This window comes from Marmota marmota, unplaced genomic scaffold (genome assembly GCF_001458135.2).
Source record: "Marmota marmota marmota unplaced genomic scaffold, marMar, whole genome shotgun sequence".
In the NCBI taxonomy this organism is placed as follows: Eukaryota; Metazoa; Chordata; class Mammalia; order Rodentia; family Sciuridae; genus Marmota; species Marmota marmota.
The window spans coordinates 21,978,717-21,984,716 of NW_026000026.1; the positions used below are offsets into that span (position 1 = coordinate 21,978,717).

At 49.5% G+C, this 6,000-nt stretch overlaps 1 protein-coding gene across 35 annotated transcripts in view; it reads right to left on the reverse strand.

The window, feature by feature from the left end:
• Positions 1–6,000, reverse strand: part of Epb41l1 (erythrocyte membrane protein band 4.1 like 1) — a 107,117-nt gene that overhangs the window by 62,610 nt on the left and 38,507 nt on the right. The window contains exon 1 of one of the 35 annotated variants that reach the window (XM_048811011.1): positions 5,943–5,994. The exons of the other annotated variants lie outside the window; for them this stretch is intronic. The gene's annotated coding sequence lies outside the window, so the exon portion shown is untranslated. Of the gene's footprint in view, positions 1–5,942; positions 5,995–6,000 lie in introns of those variants that run through there. 35 annotated transcript variants of the gene reach the window in all.

Below are 6,000 nucleotides of genomic sequence, written 5' to 3' on the forward strand. Positions count from 1 at the left end.
TACAAAAAATAATAATAATTACACCTGGGCTTGGTGGTGCATGCCTATAGTCCCAGTTATTCAGTAGGATGAGGCAGGGGGATCACAAGTTGAAGGCCAGCCTAGGCAACTTAGCAAGAACCTATAAAATAAATTTTAAAAGGCTAGGGATGTAGTTCAGTGGTATAACACTTGCCTTAGCAGGCATCAGGGTTCAATCCCTAATACCCCCCCCACACACAGCATTACACAACTATTGTTGGGTTTTGGGGGAGGGCAGTACTATGGATGGAACCCACGTACCTGCACATGCTAGAAAAGCAGTCTACCACTGAGTCACATCCCCAGTCATGAGAATTTTTGAGATAGACTTTCATGACATGAAAATACAAATTTATTGACAGAAAGGTTACCAATACATGGATTAAACATTCAAGTTATAAAAAGTAATGCAATTCATGATCCATTCTTGTTTCCATGTTTATGTAAATATAGACACTATCCTGGAAAGATGCATACTATCATTGATACTTCTGGAGAGCAGGATTTTGGTGTAGCTCAGGGGAGAATATATTTCCAAATTATCAGGATTTATTTTGTAATTAAAACTAAAGAAAAAATAAGTATAACATTAAAGAAATATTTGTTTGGGTCAGTCTTATTTATTCCATGATACTTGCCATAACATAACTTCTTCCAGTCTGCATCTATGGTCAGACCTAGTTTTATACCACTGTAATCTGAATGCTCACAATTTTTTTTATAATTTTTTAGTGTAGTTGGACACAATACCTTTATTTTATTTACTTATTTTTATGTGGTGCTGAAGATCAAACCCAGGGCCTTGTACGTGCTAGGCGAGCGCTCTATCCCTGAGCCACAACCCCAGCCCTGAATGCTCACAATTTTATGGGTTTTTCCCACTTAACATTAATTGTACCAGAAATATTTTCACATTATGACATCATTTCCATGACAGCTAAGGTTGTGGTGCTTTGTACCATATACCATGTACCATGTACCATGGTGCTATGTACCATGTCAAGAGTTTTACGTGCCTAATGCATGAAGTCTTCACAACTCCAAAAGCAGTACATGGACTATCAACATCACAGAAGGAGAGACTGAGGCTTGGAGAACTGTTTTGCCAAGGCCTCACAACTGGTATGGACAGAAATAAGACTTAAGTGCTGGTCTGTGCGAATCCCAAGTCCTCACTGGGACCTCTGCATCCTACTCCCCTCACTCACACAAATGGTCCCTAACTGATGACATTCAATTTGTGATTTTCTTTTTTTGCTTTATAATGATGCAAAAGCAAGATGCCTTCTGTAGAAACCACACTTAGAATTTTGAACTTTGATATTTTCCTGGGCTAGCAATACGCCATAGGATACTCTCTTGGGATGCTGGGCAGCAGCAGCGAGCTGTAGCTCCGAGTCAGCCACTTGATCACGAGGATGGATAGCCCATACTCAACAGTCCACTGTGTTGCCCAGTAGGCTAGGCATATTCAATGCATTTTCAATTTAGGATGTGTCCAAATTAGGATAGGTTTATTGGAATGCAACTCCACTGTAAATGGAGAAACATCTGTACCAAGTAGTAAGAAGAATATGGCAAGAATGTGCAGGTACTGGGTTCTTATATAACTTGTATGATCTTGAACAAGTCACTTCCCCTCTTCTTGGTTCACTCATTCACTGGACAAGAATCTGCTGATCATCAAGTGTGAGGACCATGAATAAAAATGGAACCCTGACCTCGAGATTAGAGGTTAGCCTCAACTCTTCATGCACAGTGTCTAACCCCCCACCCCTGCCTCTGTCACCAGGCAGTCATAAAAGCATGAAATGAACAAAGGATGCAGAAGAGCTCTGCCAGGATACGGCTGCATATTCTGCGAGAAGGATTTCTGCGGCTGTTCGCCACTGCATATTATTTTATCCAGTGAATGTTCCAAAACGTTCTCAATCATCTTCCTATTGTTGGACATTTAGTCCCAATTTGCTGCTATTATGGAGAAGCTCTGATGGGGATTTATCCAAAGGAAATAATTCAAAAGGAAAAAAACCCAGATGCTCAAAGAAGGAGCCGCCTGATCTTCCCAAAGACTGAAGGGAGACCAGACCGTCTTCTCACACTCTGCAAGCTTCAAACTGAATTCCTGACCCGGGGTCTTCCCCACTCCAACCTGCTCCTCCCACATCCTGGCAAGCTAGCCAAGGAACATCTTGTGCAAGTTTTAACCTTCCTCCCTCCTGAGCCTTCCATGTCCCTAAGATGAGGCTTCTCTGCAAGGTCACAATTCACCCCCTCATTATGGGTCATACAACTGCCTAAAGGTCCTTCCCAAACCACAGTTCTGTCATGCTCCTCTGCAGACCAAAACCCTACAAAGGTCCTCAGAGGCTCCAGGCTCACATCAAGCCAAAACACCTCAGCCTGACATTTAAGAGAGACGGCAGGGGAGAGGAGTAATGCTTATTGAGTTCCTGCGATGTGACAGCACTGTACGAGGGGCTTTATGTAACAGCCACAACATAGTCCCTATGAGATAGGTGTGTTCATCCATATTTCACAGATGAGGAAACTGAGGCCCAAGGCCACACTGCTAGTATACAGAGGGCTGTGACCAGAACCTCATTGAAGACCCAAACACAAGCTGACCTTCTGAGTCACCTCCCTGCTTTCCCTGCCTCTCCCCTAAACTACCTGTCCCCCCCAACACACACACACCACCCACTCTTCTTCAAAGGCATCTTGATTCTTTTCCCCTCTGACCTGGGTCAGTGGGCATCCTTTCCCTACGGTTACCAAATCCTACTAAGCCATCAGTTCACAGCTCCACGGCCCCATTTTCCTGAAGGCTTTCTTGAGCACCAAAACAGGAATCCATGTTGAGCAGGTACAATAGTTTGTTCTTTATCTTTGCCCTGTCATGTCCAGGTCTCCCAGCTAGGCCTCGGAGGAGTGGAATGCATTTAAGTGGGTGATTGTTTCAAAGTGAACACAACCAAGTATGACCTCTGAGAAGGTGCAGGTCATCAGGAACGTGGCTCTGACCCATGCTGCCTCCCCCACCACCTAGCTGTGCAATCTTGAGCTTGTCTTTCCCTCCATAAGCCTCAATTCTTCAATCCATAAAATGAGAAGAATAGCTGCCTCACAAGTTTTGTGAAGACTATATGACTTGTAGGTGTAAGCCCAGCACTTACACATAGTAAGTGCTCAATAAACTCCAGCTGTCACTATTCTATCTACAGCCTCCTGCCCACAAGGAAGCAGTGCCAGCCTGCTCCCACCCCCACCCATCCACCCAGGAGGTCCCTGACAACAGGACCTCCTCTTCACAGTTCTGGCTGATGCCCCCAAATTCCTACCCAGGTGATTTCTGCTGGTTGAAACCCTACTAAATGTGGTAGGGGGCAAGTAGCCAATCTATCTACCCTGGGAGGCAATGGAAGCAGACAGTCTGAAGTACCCCCACTCGAAGGGGATTCTGGCCACAACACAGGCCAATGCCGGCTCCTCTCTGAGGGTTCCCAGCCAGTATCTCTATTCTATCTCTATCCCCCAGGACTTCAGTAGTGTTCAGGCCATAGAACCACCCTTACTTCACCAGACCCAGCACACAGACCTCTCCACCTAGACCTGCCCTGAGCCACCAGTCAATGACCCAGCCCTGCTGGACACCAAGCTGGTACTTCCAGACCACTGCCCCGGGGTATAATGTCATATTAGAGAAGCTCTGGACTCAGACAGCTGCACTTTCCAGCTGTGAAACCTCAGGCAGGTAACATGACCTCTCTGAGCCTCAGTTTCTCATCTGTAAAAAGTTGATAAAAATAGCAGCAATCTGATGGGGTTGCTGTGAGAGGATGCAAAGCATGTATTGCAGCGCATGACATACAGTAAGCGTCCAATGTATGCCATCGCTCTGATTGCATAATCACTGATATCACTCCAGGTAGAGATTATCATCCCCTTTGAACAACTGGGGCAAAGAAACCCAGAAAGGGGCTCACAGAGATGGAGCCTATTAGAGGTACTTCCTGTCTCAGCCTGTCTAGTCAATGTACCCTCTCCGCTGCCCTCTGGAGGCTCAGGTCTAGAACATCTCTGGGCACAGGGCATCTTCTAGTTTCTGTGTAGTCTAAGAGGGTCCAGGGCCACTGGCTGCCCTTTCTCTCAGCCCTGGTCCATTATCTAGGAGGCAGCTCTGTCCTCTCTTGCTCACCTTGTGAGGAGACAGCTGGTAGGGCAGCATAAAGCCACTTCTAATGGGCAGCCTCAGGCTCTAGGCTATAATGTCCAGTCCCTGGCAGAGTCTGTGTGGGGGACAGCCACAGCAGCAGGGAAGCAGGCTGTCAGAACCCCAGACCAGAGGCAGAAGTCCTGGATACATTAGTGCTGGCTCTCCCACTCAGCTGCTATGTGACCTTGAACAAGTCAATCTTCCTCCTTAGGCCTCCATCCACCTTTCAATATTTACGAAGTGAGGATTTTAGGACCCAGCCTTATTCTCATTGGAGTTCTATGGAAGGAACACTTCAAGAAGCTCACAGAGCGGAGCCCAGGGAACTGCCACAAAATTTTAACAGGAACAATGCCCCCAACACTGATACCCTCCAGGACTGCCTTGAGGTGCCCCTGAGATCCCAGTGATCATGCACCAGACCCCACAAATATCGTACACAGGTTTCTGGACCAGCAGAGTCAGCAGAAGCCAGCTCTATCCCTGCTTGGGGCTGGCAGAGCCTGGTTGGGCCACAAAGGCTCAGAAAGGAGGCTGGCACAGGCTGCCTCTGCCGCAGGCTCCATCTGGAGGCACCGGTGGGCCGCAGGCACACAGCGCCTCCATGCTCCACACCCTTGCCTGGGACAGGAGCTTCTAAGGGCACCGTCTTGGTCCTCGGTTCTCTACCTGGCCCAACTGCTGCTGATTCTGGAAGACTCCTAAATGCTGGGGGGAAGAGGAGATATGGCGCAGTTGGACCCCACACAGTCCTGGAGAAATCCTAATTCTAGCCCTCTTACCCACCCACCTTGGGGTGCAGAGGAGGTGACATGTGGATCCAGGAGTGACGGTGGGAACACGTGGTGGTGCTTTCTCCCCCACCAATGCTTTTCAGAGCTCTGGGCTAAAGCAAAAATCATGGCTGGGAGTGGAGAGAGGCCAGCATCCCAGAACTCCTTCCTAGTCCTTGTCCGGTCCTTCGAAGTCCCCATGGACCACTTTGGCCCATATAGCTGTGCCAGTTCATGGCCACAGCATCCAATAAATACTCTGGTGGCTATAGTCACCCCCACACACACCTGCCAGTCCCCAAGACCCCAGCCTCTTGGGGATCCCAGACCTCCCCAAGTGTGAAGGTAGGTGCCAGGCACAACTGGCACCAGACACAAGTCCTCTCCCTGTAATCAGTGGGGACAGATGATGACCAGGGCAGAGCCAAGCCAGAGTCACAAAAGTCCTAGGGCAAAGGTTCATGCCCCCAGCTCTGGGGGACTTGGAGAGGAGGTGAGATGGGAAGCGAGTGCAGAGTGTGGAAGGTTCTATAACCAAAGGCTGAGGGTGAGGATGAGGGCGAGAGCTCCCCAGCATCCAACCTCCAGCCAAGATAGCAGAACTGCAGCATCGGAAGCCTGGAGGAGAAATCCAGAGAACCCTGGGCCTCCAGAGGAGGCAGCAAGAGTGGCCTTCCCGAAGAGAGTGGGCCCACCACCGGAGCCCAGCACCCAGCAAGCGCTCATCCTCCAGTCAGTCCACCTCCTCGGGGGTCTTGGGACGGGTGCAGGGCGGGAGAAACAACAAGGACCACCCCCACACCGGCCAGGGGACCAACAGCCAGCAAACTCAGTTCTGGGGCGCACCCGGATTCCCGGGACTGGAGGCTGGGCCTAGATGGAGCGCACCCCGACCTCAATGCCATCTGAGCCCCCCGCCCCCACGTGCCTACCTGGGCCTGGGGGTCCCCATCTCGGGCGGCTGGGCGAGGGGCCTCCCCTCGGCTCCTC